Here is a 14,705-nt window from a genome sequence, read left to right as displayed (position 1 = left end):
GCGATATATCGCTGCGCGCTCTCGCTGCAGTGCTAGAAATGGCTTGCGTCGCCTTTCTTTGTACAGGCAGTCTCCTGGAGCTTCCGCCGGTCGCAAGAAAGACTTTTGTGAAACTGAGACCCGTCGCATAACACTCGGGTTGCGACATATCGCTGCGCGCTCTCGCTGCAGTGGGAGAAGAGGGTTGAGTCGCCTTTCTGTGTACAGGCAGTCTCCTGGAGCTTACGCCGGTCGCAAGAAAGAGTTTTCTGAAACTGAGACACGTCGCATAACACTCGGGGTGCGATATATCGCTGCGCGCTCACGCTGCAGCGGAAGAAAAGGATTGCGTCGCCTTTCTTTGTACAGGCAGACTCCTGGAGCTTACGCCTGTCGCAAGAAAGACTTTTCTGAAACTGAGACCCGTCGCATAACTCTCGGGATGCGATATATCTCTGCGCGCTCTCGCTGCAGTGGTAGAAAAGGGTTGCATCGCCTTTCTTTCTACAGGCAGTCTCCTGGAGCTTCCACGGGTCGCAAGAAAGACTTTTGTGAAACTGAGACCCGTGGCATAACACTCGGCGTGCGATATATCGCTGCGCGCTCACGCTGCAGCGGAAGGAAAGGATTGCGTCGCCTTTCTTTGTACAGGCAGTCTCCTGGAGCTTACGCCGGTCGCATGAAAGACTTTTCTGAAACTGAGACCCGTCGCATAACACTCGGGGTGCGATATATCGCTGCGCGCTCTCGCTGCAGTGCTAGAAAAGGCTTGTGTCGCCTTTCTTTGTACAGGCAGTCTAATGGAACTTACGCCGGTCGATATAAAGACTTTTCTGAAACTGAGAAGCATCGTATAACACTCGGGGCGCGATATATCGCTGCGCGCTCACGCTGCAATGGTAGAAAAGGGTTGCATCGCCATTCTTTCTACAGGCAGGCTCCTGGAGCTGACGCCGGTCGCAAGAAAGACTTTTCTCAAACAGAGAAGCGTTGCATAACACTCGGGATGCGACATATCGCTGCGCGCTCTCGCTGCAGTGGTAGAAGAGGGTTGCGTCGCCTTTCTTGGTACAGGCAGTCTCCTGGTGCTTACGCCGGTCGCATGAAAGACTTTTCTGAAACTGAGACCCGTGGCATAACACTCGGCGTGCGATATATCGCTGCGCGCTCACGCTGCAGCGGAAGAGAAGGATTGCGTCGCCTTTCTTTGTACAGGCAGTCTCCTGGAGCTTACGCCGGTCGCAAGAAAGACTTTTCTGAAACTGAGATACGTCGCATAACACTCGGGATGCGATCTATCGCTGCGCGCTCTCGCTGTAGTGGTAGAAGAGGGTTGCGTCGCCTTTATTTGTACAGGCAGTCTCCTGGTGCTTACGCCGGTCGCATGAAAGACTTTTCTGAAACTGAGACCCGTTGCATAACATTCGGGATGCGATATATCGCTGCGTGCTCTCGCTGCAGTGGTAGAAAAGGGTTGCATCGCCATTCTTTGTACAGGCAGGCTCCTGGAGCTGACGCCGGTCGCAAGAAAGACTTTTCTGAAACTGAGACCCGTCGCACAACACTCGGGATGTGACATATCACTGCGCGCTCTCGCTGCAGTGGTAGAAGAGGTTTGCGTCGCCTTTCTTGGTACAGGCAGTCTCCTGGTGCTTACACCGGTCGCATGAAAGACTTTTCTGAAACTGAGACCCGTGGCATAACACTCGGCGTGCGATATATCGCTGCGCGCTCACGCTGCAGCGGAAGAAAAGGATTGCGTCGCCTTTCTTTGTAGAGGCAGTCTCCTGGAGCTTACGCCGGTCGCAAGAAAGACTTTTCTGAAACTGTGACCCGTCGCATAACACTCGGGATGCGATCTATCGCTGCGCGCTCTCGCTGCAGTGGTAGAAGAGGGTTGCGTCGCCTTTCTTTGTACAGGCAGTCTCCTGGTGCTTACGCCGGTCGCATGAAAGACTTTTCTGAAACTGAGACCCGTCGCATAACACTCGGGGTGCGATATATCGCTGCGCACTCTCGCTGCAGTGCTAGAAAAGGCTTGTGTCGCCTTTCTTTGTACAGGCAGTCTAATGGAACTTACGCCGGTCGCTATAAAGTCTTTTCTGAAACTGAGAAGCGTCGTATAACACTCGGGGCGCGATATATCGCTGCGCGCTCTCGCTGCAGCGGCAGAAAAGGGTTGCGTCGCTTTTCTTTGTACAGGCAGTCTCCTGGAGCTTACACCGATCGCACGAAAGATTTTTCTGAAACTAAGAAGCGTCGCATAACACTAGGGATGCGTTATATCGCTGCGCGCTCTCGCTACAGCGTTAGAAAAGGGTTGCATCGCCTTTCTTTGTACAGGCACTCTCCTGGAGCTTACGCCGGTCGCAAGAAAGACTTTTCTGAAACTGAGACCCGTCGCATAACACTCGGGATGCGATCTATCGCTGCGCGTTCTCGCTGCAGTGGTAAAAAAGGGTTGCGTCGCCTTTCTTTGTACAGGCAGCCCTTGGAGCTTACGCCGGTCGCAACAAAGACTTTTCTGAAATGAGAAGCGTCACAGAACACTCGGGGCGCGATATATCGCTGCGCGCCTTCGCTGCAGCGGTAGAAAATGGTTGTGTCGCATTTCTTTGTACAGGCAGTCTCCTGGAGCTTACGCCGGTCGCAATAATGACTTTTCTGAAACTGAGAAGCGTCGCATAACACTCGGGATGCGATATATCGCTGCGCGCTCTCGCTGCAGCGCTAGAAAAGGGTTGCATCGCCTTTCTTTGTGCAGGCAGTCTCATGGAGCTTACCCCGGTCGCAAGAAAGACTTTTCTGAAACTGAGACCCGTCGCATAACACTCGGGATGCGACATATTGCTGCGCGCTCTCGGTGCAGTGGTAGAAGAGGCTTGCGTCGCCTTTTTTTGTACAGGCAGGCTCCTGGAGCTGACGCCGGTCGCAAGAAAGGCTTTTCTGAAACTGAGACCCGTCGCATAACACTCGGGATGCGACATATCGCTGCGCGCTCACGCTGCAGCGGAAGAAAAGGATTGCGTCGCCTTTCTTTGTACAGGCATTCTCCTGGAGCTTCCGCCGGTCGCAAGAAAGACTTTTCTGAAACTGAGACCCGTCGCATAACTCCCGGGATGAGATATATCGCTGCGCGCTCTCGCTGCAGCGCTAGAAAAGGGTTGCATCGCCTTTCTTTGTACAGGCAGTCTCCTGGAGCTTACGCCGGTCGCAAAAAAGACTTTTCTGAAACTGAGACGCGTCGCATAATACTCGGGGTGCGATATATCGCTGCGCGCTCACGCTGCAGCGGAAGAAAAGGATTGCGTCGCCTTTCTTTGTACAGGCAGTCTCCTGGAGCTTACGCCGGTCGCAAGAAGGACTGTTCTGAAACTGAGACCCGTCGCATAACACTCGGGATGCGACATATCACTGCGCGCTCTCGCTGCAGTGGTAGAAAAGGTTTGCATCGCCTTTCTTTGTACAGGCAGTCTAATGGAGCTTACGCCGGTCGCAATAAAGACTTTTCTGAAACTGAGAAGCGTCGCATAACACTCGGGGCGCGATATATCGCTGCGCGCTCTCGCTGCAGTGCTAGAAATGGCTTGCGTCGCCTTTCTTTGTACAGGCAGTCTCCTGGAGCTTACGCCAGTCGCAATAAAGACTTTTCTGAAACTGAGACCCGTCGCATAACACTCGGGATGCGATATATCGCTGCGCGCTCTCGCTGCAGTTGTAGAAAAGGGTTACATCGCCTTTCTTTGTACAGGCAGTCTCCTGGAGCTTACGCCGGTCGCAAGAAAGACTTTTCTGAAACTGAGACCCGTCGCAAAACACTCGGGATGCGACATATCGCTGCGCGCTCTCGCTGCAGTGGTAGAAGAGGGTTGCATCGCCTTTCTTTGTACAGGCAGTCTCCTGGAGCTTACGCCGGTCACAAGAAAGACTTTTCTGAAACTGAGACCCGTCGCATAACGCTCGGGGTGCGATACATCGCTGCGCTCTCTCGCTGCAGTGGTAGAAAAGGGTTGCATCGCCTTTCTTTGTACAGGCAGTCTCCCGGAGCTTACGCCGGTCGCAAGAAAGACTTTTGTGAAACTGAGACCCGTGGCATAACACTCGGCGTGCGATATATCGCTGCGCGCTCACGCTGCAGCGGAAGGAAAGGATTGCGTCGCCTTTCTTTGTACAGGCAGTCTCCTGGAGCTTACGCCGGTCGCAAGAAAGACTTTTCTGAAACTGAGACCCGTCGCATAACACTCGGGATGCGATCTATCGCTGCGCGCTCTCGCTGCAGTGGTAGAAGAGGGTTGCGTCGCCTTTCTTTGTACAGGCAGTCACCTGGTGCTTACGCCGGTCGCATGAAAGACTTTTCTGAAACTGAGACCCGTCGCATAACACTCGGGGTGCGATATATCGCTGCGCGCTCACGCTGCAGTGCTAGAAAAGGCTTGTGTCGCCTTTCTTTGTACAGGCAGTCTAATGGAACTTACGCCGGTCGATATAAAGACTTTTCTGAAACTGAGAAGCGTCGTATAACACTCGGGGCGCGATATATCGCTGCGCGCTCACGCTGCAGCGGTAGAAAAGGGTTGCGTCGCCATTCTTTGTACAGGCAGTCACCTGGAGCTGACGCCGGTCGCAAGAAAGACTTTTCTGAAACTGAGACCCGTCGCATAACACTCGGGATGCGACATATCGCTGCGCGCTCTCGCTGCAGTGGTAGAAGAGGGTTGCGTCGCCTTTCTTGGTACAGGCAGTCTCCTGGTGCTTACACCGGTCGCATGAAAGACTTTTCTGAAACTGAGACCCGTGGCATAACACTCGGCGTGCGATATATCGCTGCGCGCTCACGCTGCAGCGGAAGAAAAGGATTGCGTCGCCTTTCTTTGTACAGGCAGTCTCCTGGAGCTTACGCCGGTCGCAAGAAAGACTTTTCTGAAACTGAGATACGTCGCATAACACTCGGGATGCGATCTATCGCTGCGCGCTCTCGCTGCAGTGGCAGAAGAGGGTTGCGTCGCCTTTATTTGTACAGGCAGTCTCCTGGTGCTTACGCCGGTCGCATGAAAGACTTTTCTGAAACTGAGACCCGTTGCATAACATTCGGGATGCGATATATCGCTGCGTGCTCTCGCTGCAGTGGTAGAAAAGGGTTGCATCGCCATTCTTTCTACAGGCAGGCTCCTGGAGCTGACGCCGGTCGCAAGAAAGACTTTTCTCAAACAGAGAAGCGTTGCATAATACTCGGGATGCGACATATCGCTGCGCGCTCTCGCTGCAGTGGTAGAAGAGGGTTGTGTCGCCTTTCTTGGTACAGGCAGTCTCCTGGTGCTTACACCGGTCGCAAGAAAGACTTTTCTGAAACTGAGACCCGTCGCATAACACTCGGGATGCAATATATCGCTGCGCGCTCACGCTGCAGCGGAAGAAAGGATTGCGTCGCCTTTCTATGTACAGGCAGTCTCCTGGAGCTTACGCCGGTCGCAAGAAACACTTTTCTGAAACTGAGAAGCGTCGCATAACACTCGGGATGCGATATATCGCTGCGCGCTCTCGCTGCAGCGCTAGAAAAGGGTTGCATCGCCTTTCTTTGTACAGGCAGTCTAATGGAGCTTACGCCGGTCGCAATAAAGACTTTTCTGAAACTGAGAAGCGTCGCATAACACTCGGGGCGCGATATATCGCTGCGCGCTCTCGCTGCAGTGCTAGAAATGGCTTGCGTCGCCTTTCTTTGTACAGGCAGTCTCCTGGAGCTTCCGCCGGTCGCAAGAAAGACTTTTGTGAAACTGAGACCCGTCGCATAACACTCGGGTTGCGACATATCGCTGCGCGCTCTCGCTGCAGTGGGAGAAGAGGGTTGAGTCGCCTTTCTGTGTACAGGCAGTCTCCTGGAGCTTACGCCGGTCGCAAGAAAGACTTTTCTGAAACTGAGACACGTCGCATAACACTCGGGGTGCGATATATCGCTGCGCGCTCACGCTGCAGCGGAAGAAAAGGATTGCGTCGCCTTTCTTTGTACAGGCAGACTCCTGGAGCTTACGCCTGTCGCAAGAAAGACTTTTCTGAAACTGAGACTTGTCGCATAACTCTCGGGATGCGATATATCTCTGCGCGCTCTCGCTGGAGTGGTAGAAAAGGGTTGCATCGCCTTTCTTTGTACAGGCAGTCTCCTGGAGCTTACACGGGTCGCAAGAAAGACTTTTGTGAAACTGAGACCCGTGGCATAACACTCGGCGTGCGATATATCGCTGCGCGCTCACGCTGCAGCGGAAGGAAAGGATTGCGTCGCCTTTCTTTGTACAGGCAGTCTCCTGGAGCTTACGCCGGTCGCATGAAAGACTTTTCTGAAACTGAGACCCGTCGCATAACACTCGGGGTGCGATATATCGCTGCGCGCTCTCGCTGCAGTGCTAGAAAAGGCTTGTGTCGCCTTTCTTTGTACAGGCAGTCTAATGGAACTTACGCCGGTCGATATAAAGACTTTTCTGAAACTGAGAAGCATCGTATAACACTCGGGGCGCGATATATCGCTGCGCGCTCACGCTGCAGCGGTAGAAAAGGGTTGCGTCGCCTTTCTTTGTACAGGCAGTCACCTGGAGCTGACGCCGGTCGCAAGAAAGACTTTTCTGAAACTGAGACCCGTCGCATAACACTCGGGATGCGACATATCGCTGCGCGCTCTCGCTGCAGTGGTAGAAGAGGGTTGCGTCGCCTTTCTTGGTACAGGCAGTCTCCTGGTGCTTACACCGGTCGCATGAAAGACTTTTCTGAAACTGAGACCCGTGGCATAACACTCGGCGTGCGATATATCGCTGCGCGCTCACGCTGCAGCGGAAGAAAAGGATTGCGTCGCCTTTCTTTGTACAGGCAGTCTCCTGGAGCTTACGCCGGTCGCAAGAAAGACTTTTCTGAAACTGAGATACGTCGCATAACACTCGGGATGCGATCTATCGCTGCGCGCTCTCGCTGCAGTGGTAGAAGAGGGTTGCGTCGCCTTTCTTTGTACAGGCAGTCTCCTGGTGCTTACGCCGGTCGCATGAAAGACTTTTCTGAAACTGAGACCCGTTGCATAACATTCGGGATGCGATATATCGCTGCGTGCTCTCGCTGCAGTGGTAGAAAAGTGTTGCATCGCCATTCTTTCTACAGGCAGGCTCCTGGAGCTGACGCCGGTCGCAAGAAAGACTTTTCTCAAACAGAGAAGCGTTGCATAATACTCGGGATGCGACATATCGCTGCGCGCTCTCGCTGCAGTGGTAGAAGAGGGTTGCGTCGCCTTTCTTGGTACAGGCAGTCTCCTGGTGCTTACGCCGGTCGCATGAAAGACTTTTCTGAAACTGAGACCCGTCGCATAACACTCGGGATGCAATATATCGCTGCGCGCTCACGCTGCAGCGGAAGAAAGGATTGCGTCGCCTTTCTTTGTACAGGCAGTCTCCTGGAGCTTACGCCGGTCGCAAGAAACACTTTTCTGAAACTGAGAAGCGTCGCATAACACTCGGGATGCGATCTATCGCTGCGCGCTCTCGCTGCAGTGGTAGAAGAGGGTTGCGTCGCCTTTATTTGTACAGGCAGTCTCCTGGTGCTTACGCCGGTCGCATGAAAGACTTTTCTGAAACTGAGACCCGTTGCATAACATTCGGGATGCGATATATCGCTGCGTGCTCTCGCTGCAGTGGTAGAAAAGGGTTGCATCGCCATTCTTTCTACAGGCAGGCTCCTGGAGCTGACGCCGGTCGCAAGAAAGACTTTTCTCAAACAGAGAAGCGTTGCATAACACTCGGGATGCGACATATCGCTGCGCGCTCTCGCTGCAGTGGTAGAAGAGGGTTGCGTCGCCTTTCTTGGTACAGGCAGTCTCCTGGTGCTTACGCCGGTCGCAAGAAAGACTTTTCTGAAACTGAGACCCGTCGCATAACACTCGGGATGCAATATATCGCTGCGCGCTCACGCTGCAGCGGAAGACAGGATTGCGTCGCCTTTCTATGTACAGGCAGTCTCCTGGAGCTTACGCCGGTCGCAAGAAACACTTTTCTGAAACTGAGAAGCGTCGCATAACACTCGGGATGCGATATATCGCTGCGCGCTCTCGCTGCAGCGCTAGAAAAGGGTTGCATCGCCTTTCTTTGTACAGGCAGTCTAATGGAGCTTACGCCGGTCGCAATAAAGACTTTTCTGAAACTGAGAAGCGTCGCATAACACTCGGGATGCGATATATCGCTGCGCGCTCTCGCTGCAGCGCTAGAAAAGGGTTGCATCGCCTTTCTTTGTACAGGCAGTCTAATGGAGCTTACGCCGGTCGCAATAAAGACTTTTCTGAAACTGAGAAGCGTCGCATAACACTCGGGGCGCGATATATCGCTGCGCGCTCTCGCTGCAGTGCTAGAAATGGCTTGCGTCGCCTTTCTTTGTACAGACAGTCTCCTGGAGCTTCCGCCGGTCGCAAGAAAGACTTTTGTGAAACTGAGACCCGTCGCATAACACTCGGGTTGCGACATATCGCTGCGCGCTCTCGCTGCAGTGGGAGAAGAGGGTTGAGTCGCCTTTCTGTGTACAGGCAGTCTCCTGGAGCTTACGCCGGTCGCAAGAAAGACTTTTCTGAAACTGAGACACGTCGCATAACACTCGGGGTGCGATATATCGCTGCGCGCTCACGCTGCAGCGGAAGAAAAGGATTGCGTCGCCTTTCTTTGTACAGGCAGACTCCTGGAGCTTACGCCTGTCGCAAGAAAGACTTTTCTGAAACTGAGACCCGTCGCATAACTCTCGGGATGCGATATATCTCTGCGCGCTCTCGCTGCAGTGGTAGAAAAGGGTTGCATCGCCTTTCTTTGTACAGGCAGTCTCCTGGAGCTTCCACGGGTCGCAAGAAAGACTTTTGTGAAACTGAGACCCGTGGCATAACACTCGGCGTGCGATATATCGCTGCGCGCTCACGCTGCAGCGGAAGGAAAGGATTGCGTCGCCTTTCTTTGTACAGGCAGTCTCCTGGAGCTTACGCCGGTCGCATGAAAGACTTTTCTGAAACTGAGACCCGTCGCATAACACTCGGGGTGCGATATATCGCTGCGCGCTCTCGCTGCAGTGCTAGAAAAGGCTTGTGTCGCCTTTCTTTGTACAGGCAGTCTAATGGAACTTACGCCGGTCGATATAAAGACTTTTCTGAAACTGAGAAGCATCGTATAACACTCGGGGCGCGATATATCGCTGCGCGCTCACGCTGCAGCGGTAGAAAAGGGTTGCGTCGCCTTTCTTTGTACAGGCAGTCACCTGGAGCTGACGCCGGTCGCAAGAAAGACTTTTCTGAAACTGAGACCCGTCGCATAACACTCGGGATGCGACATATCGCTGCGCGCTCTCGCTGCAGTGGTAGAAGAGGGTTGCGTCGCCTTTCTTGGTACAGGCAGTCTCCTGGTGCTTACACCGGTCGCATGAAAGACTTTTCTGAAACTGAGACCCGTGGCATAACACTCGGCGTGCGATATATCGCTGCGCGCTCACGCTGCAGCGGAAGAAAAGGATTGCGTCGCCTTTCTTTGTACAGGCAGTCTCCTGGAGCTTACGCCGGTCGCAAGAAAGACTTTTCTGAAACTGAGATACGTCGCATAACACTCGGGATGCGATCTATCGCTGCGCGCTCTCGCTGCAGTGGTAGAAGAGGGTTGCGTCGCCTTTCTTTGTACAGGCAGTCTCCTGGTGCTTACGCCGGTCGCATGAAAGACTTTTCTGAAACTGAGACCCGTTGCATAACATTCGGGATGCGATATATCGCTGCGTGCTCTCGCTGCAGTGGTAGAAAAGTGTTGCATCGCCATTCTTTCTACAGGCAGGCTCCTGGAGCTGACGCCGGTCGCAAGAAAGACTTTTCTCAAACAGAGAAGCGTTGCATAACACTCGGGATGCGACATATCGCTGCGCGCTCTCGCTGCAGTGGTAGAAGAGGGTTGCGTCGCCTTTCTTGGTACAGGCAGTCTCCTGGTGCTTACGCCGGTCGCATGAAAGACTTTTCTGAAACTGAGACCCGTCGCATAACACTCGGGATGGAATATATCGCTGCGCGCTCACGCTGCAGCGGAAGAAAGGATTGCGTCGCCTTTCTTTGTACAGGCAGTCTCCTGGAGCTTACGCCGGTCGCAAGAAACACTTTTCTGAAACTGAGAAGCGTCGCATAACACTCGGGATGCGATCTATCGCTGCGCGCTCTCGCTGCAGTGGTAGAAGAGGGTTGCGTCGCCTTTATTTGTACAGGCAGTCTCCTGGTGCTTACGCCGGTCGCATGAAAGACTTTTCTGAAACTGAGACCCGTTGCATAACATTCGGGATGCGATATATCGCTGCGTGCTCTCGCTGCAGTGGTAGAAAAGGGTTGCATCGCCATTCTTTCTACAGGCAGGCTCCTGGAGCTGACGCCGGTCGCAAGAAAGACTTTTCTCAAACAGAGAAGCGTTGCATAACACTCGGGATGCGACATATCGCTGCGCGCTCTCGCTGCAGTGGTAGAAGAGGGTTGCGTCGCCTTTCTTGGTACAGGCAGTCTCCTGGTGCTTACGCCGGTCGCAAGAAAGACTTTTCTGAAACTGAGACCCGTCGCATAACACTCGGGATGCAATATATCGCTGCGCGCTCACGCTGCAGCGGAAGAAAGGATTGCGTCGCCTTTCTATGTACAGGCAGTCTCCTGGAGCTTACGCCGGTCGCAAGAAACACTTTTCTGAAACTGAGAAGCGTCGCATAACACTCGGGATGCGATATATCGCTGCGCGCTCTCGCTGCAGCGCTAGAAAAGGGTTGCATCGCCTTTCTTTGTACAGGCAGTCTAATGGAGCTTACGCCGGTCGCAATAAAGACTTTTCTGAAACTGAGAAGCGTCGCATAACACTCGGGGCGCGATATCTCGCTGCGCGCTCTCGCTGCAGTGCTAGAAATGGCTTGCGTCGCCTTTCTTTGTACAGGCAGTCTCCTGGAGCTTCCGCCGGTCGCAAGAAAGACTTTTGTGAAACTGAGACCCGTCGCATAACACTCGGGTTGCGACATATCGCTGCGCGCTCTCGCTGCAGTGGGAGAAGAGGGTTGAGTCGCCTTTCTGTGTACAGGCAGTCTCCTGGAGCTTACGCCGGTCGCAAGAAAGACTTTTCTGAAACTGAGACACGTCGCATAACACTCGGGGTGCGATATATCGCTGCGCGCTCACGCTGCAGCGGAAGAAAAGGATTGCGTCGCCTTTCTTTGTACAGGCAGACTCCTGGAGCTTACGCCTGTCGCAAGAAAGACTTTTCTGAAACTGAGACCCGTCGCATAACTCTCGGGATGCGATATATCTCTGCGCGCTCTCGCTGCAGTGGTAGAAAAGGGTTGCATCGCCTTTCTTTGTACAGGCAGTCTCCTGGAGCTTCCACGGGTCGCAAGAAAGACTTTTGTGAAACTGAGACCCGTGGCATAACACTCGGCGTGCGATATATCGCTGCGCGCTCACGCTGCAGCGGAAGGAAAGGATTGCGTCGCCTTTCTTTGTACAGGCAGTCTCCTGGAGCTTACGCCGGTCGCATGAAAGACTTTTCTGAAACTGAGACCCGTCGCATAACACTCGGGGTGCGATATATCGCTGCGCGCTCTCGCTGCAGTGCTAGAAAAGGCTTGTGTCGCCTTTCTTTGTACAGGCAGTCTAATGGAACTTACGCCGGTCGATATAAAGACTTTTCTGAAACTGAGAAGCATCGTATAACACTCGGGGCGCGATATATCGCTGCGCGCTCACGCTGCAGCGGTAGAAAAGGGTTGCGTCGCCTTTCTTTGTACAGGCAGTCACCTGGAGCTGACGCCGGTCGCAAGAAAGACTTTTCTGAAACTGAGACCCGTCGCATAACACTCGGGATGCGACATATCGCTTCGCGCTCTCGCTGCAGTGGTAGAAGAGGGTTGCGTCGCCTTTCTTGGTACAGGCAGTCTCCTGGTGCTTACACCGGTCGCATGAAAGACTTTTCTGAAACTGAGGCCCGTGGCATAACACTCGGCGTGCGATATATCGCGGCGCGCTCACGCTGCAGCGGAAGAAAAGGATTGCGTCGCCTTTCTTTGTACAGGCAGTCTCCTGGAGCTTACGCCGGTCGCAAGAAAGACTTTTCTGAAACTGAGATACGTCGCATAACACTCGGGATGCGATCTATCGCTGCGCGCTCTCGCTGCAGTGGTAGAAGAGGGTTGCGTCGCCTTTCTTTGTACAGGCAGTCTCCTGGTGCTTACGCCGGTCGCATGAAAGACTTTTCTGAAACTGAGACCCGTTGCATAACATTCGGGATGCGATATATCGCTGCGTGCTCTCGCTGCAGTGGTAGAAAAGTGTTGCATCGCCATTCTTTCTACAGGCAGGCTCCTGGAGCTGACGCCGGTCGCAAGAAAGACTTTTCTCAAACAGAGAAGCGTTGCATAACACTCGGGATGCGACATATCGCTGCGCGCTCTCGCTGCAGTGGTAGAAGAGGGTTGCGTCGCCTTTCTTGGTACAGGCAGTCTCCTGGTGCTTACGCCGGTCGCATGAAAGACTTTTCTGAAACTGAGACCCGTCGCATAACACTCGGGATGCAATATATCGCTGCGCGCTCACGCTGCAGCGGAAGAAAGGATTGCGTCGCCTTTCTTTGTACAGGCAGTCTCCTGGAGCTTACGCCGGTCGCAAGAAACACTTTTCTGAAACTGAGAAGCGTCGCATAACACTCGGGATGCGATATATCGCTGCGCGCTCTCGCTGCAGCGCTAGAAAAGGGTTGCATCGCCTTTCTTTGTACAGGCAGTCTAATGGAGCTTACGCCGGTCGCAATAAAGACTTTTCTGAAACTGAGAAGCGTCGCATAACACTCGGGGCGCGATATATCGCTGCGCGCTCTCGCTGCAGTGCTAGAAATGGCTTGCGTCGCCTTTCTTTGTACAGGCAGTCTCCTGGAGCTTCCGCCCGTCGCAAGAAAGACTTTTGTGAAACTGAGACCCGTCGCATAACACTCGGGTTGCGACATATCGCTGCGCGCTCTCGCTGTAGTGGGAGAAGAGGGTTGAGTCGCCTTTCTTTGTACAGGCAGTCTCCTGGAGCTTACGGCGGTCGCAAGAAATACTTTTCTGAAACTGAGACCCGTCGCATAACACTCGGGGTGCGATATATCGCTGCGCGCTCACGCTGCAGCGGAAGAAAAGGATTGCGTCGCCTTTCTTTGTACAGGCAGACTCCTGGAGCTTACGCCTGTCGCAAGAAAGACTTTTCTGAAACTGAGACCCGTCGCATAACTCTCGGCATGCGATATATCTCTGCGCGCTCTCGCTGCAGTGGTAGAAAAGGGTTGCATCGCCTTTCTTTGTACAGGCAGTCTCCTGGAGCTTCCACGGGTCGCAAGAAAGACTTTTGTGAAACTGAGACCCGTGGCATAACACTCGTCGTGCGATATATCGCTGCGCGCTCACGCTGCAGCGGAAGGAAAGGATTGCGTCGCCTTTCTTTGTACAGGCAGTCTCCTGGAGCTTACGCCGGTCGCAAGAAAGACTTTTCTGAAACTGAGACCCGTCGCATAACACTCGGGATGCGATCTATCGCTGCGCGCTCTCGCTGCAGTGGTAGAAGAGTGTTGCGTCGCCTTTCTTTGTACAGGCAGTCTCCTGGTGCTTACGCCGGTCGCGTGAAAGACTTTTCTGAAACTGAGACCCGTCGCATAACACTCGGGGTGCGATATATCGCTGCGCGCTCTCGCTGCAGTGCTAGAAAAGGCTTGTGTCACCTTTCTTTGTACAGGCAGTCTAATGGAACTTACGCCGGTCGATATAAAGACTTTTCTGAAACTGAGAAGCATCGTACAACACTCGGGGCGCGATATATCGCTGCGCGCTCACGCTGCAGCGGTAGAAAAAGGTTGCGTCGCCTTTCTTTGTACAGGCAGTCACCTGGAGCTGACGCCGGTCGCAAGAAAGACTTTTCTGAAACTGAGACCCGTCGCATAACACTCGGGATGCGACATATCGCTGCGCGCTCTCGCTGCAGTGGTAGAAGAGGGTTGCGTCGCCTTTCTTGGTACAGGCAGTCTCCTGGTGCTTACACCGGTCGCATGAAAGACTTTTCTGAAACTGAGACCCGTGGCATAACACTCGGCGTGCGATATATCGCTGCGCGCTCACGCTGCAGCGGAAGAAAAGGATTGCGTCGCCTTTCTTTGTACAGGCAGTCTCCTGGAGCTTACGCCGGTCGCAAGAAAGACTTTTCTGAAACTGAGATACGTCGCATAACACTCGGGATGCGATCTATCGCTGCGCGCTCTCGCTGCAGTGGTAGAAGAGGGTTGCGTCGCCTTTCTTTGTACAGGCAGTCTCCTGGTGCTTACGCCGGTCGCATGAAAGACTTTTCTGAAACTGAGACCCGTTGCATAACATTCGGGATGCGATATATCGCTGCGTGCTCTCGCTGCAGTGGTAGAAAAGGACTGCGTCGCCTTTCTTTGTACAGGCATTCTCCTGGAGCTTACGCCGGTCGCAAGAAAGACTTTTCTGAAACTGAGACCCGTCGCATAACACTCGGGATGCGACATATCGCTGCGCGCTCTCGCTGCAGTGGACGAAAAGGTTTGCATCGCCTTTCTTTGTACAGGCAGTCTAATGGAGCTTACGCCGGTCGCAATAAAGACTTTTCTGAAACTGAGAAGCGTCGCATAACACTCGGGGCGCCATATATCGCTGCGCGCTCTCGCGGCAGTGCTAGAAATGGCTTGCGT

This window comes from Dermacentor variabilis, unplaced genomic scaffold (assembly GCF_050947875.1).
Source record: "Dermacentor variabilis isolate Ectoservices unplaced genomic scaffold, ASM5094787v1 scaffold_14, whole genome shotgun sequence".
Classification (NCBI taxonomy): Eukaryota; Metazoa; Arthropoda; class Arachnida; order Ixodida; family Ixodidae; genus Dermacentor; species Dermacentor variabilis.
This window is presented reverse-complemented; position numbering follows the sequence as displayed.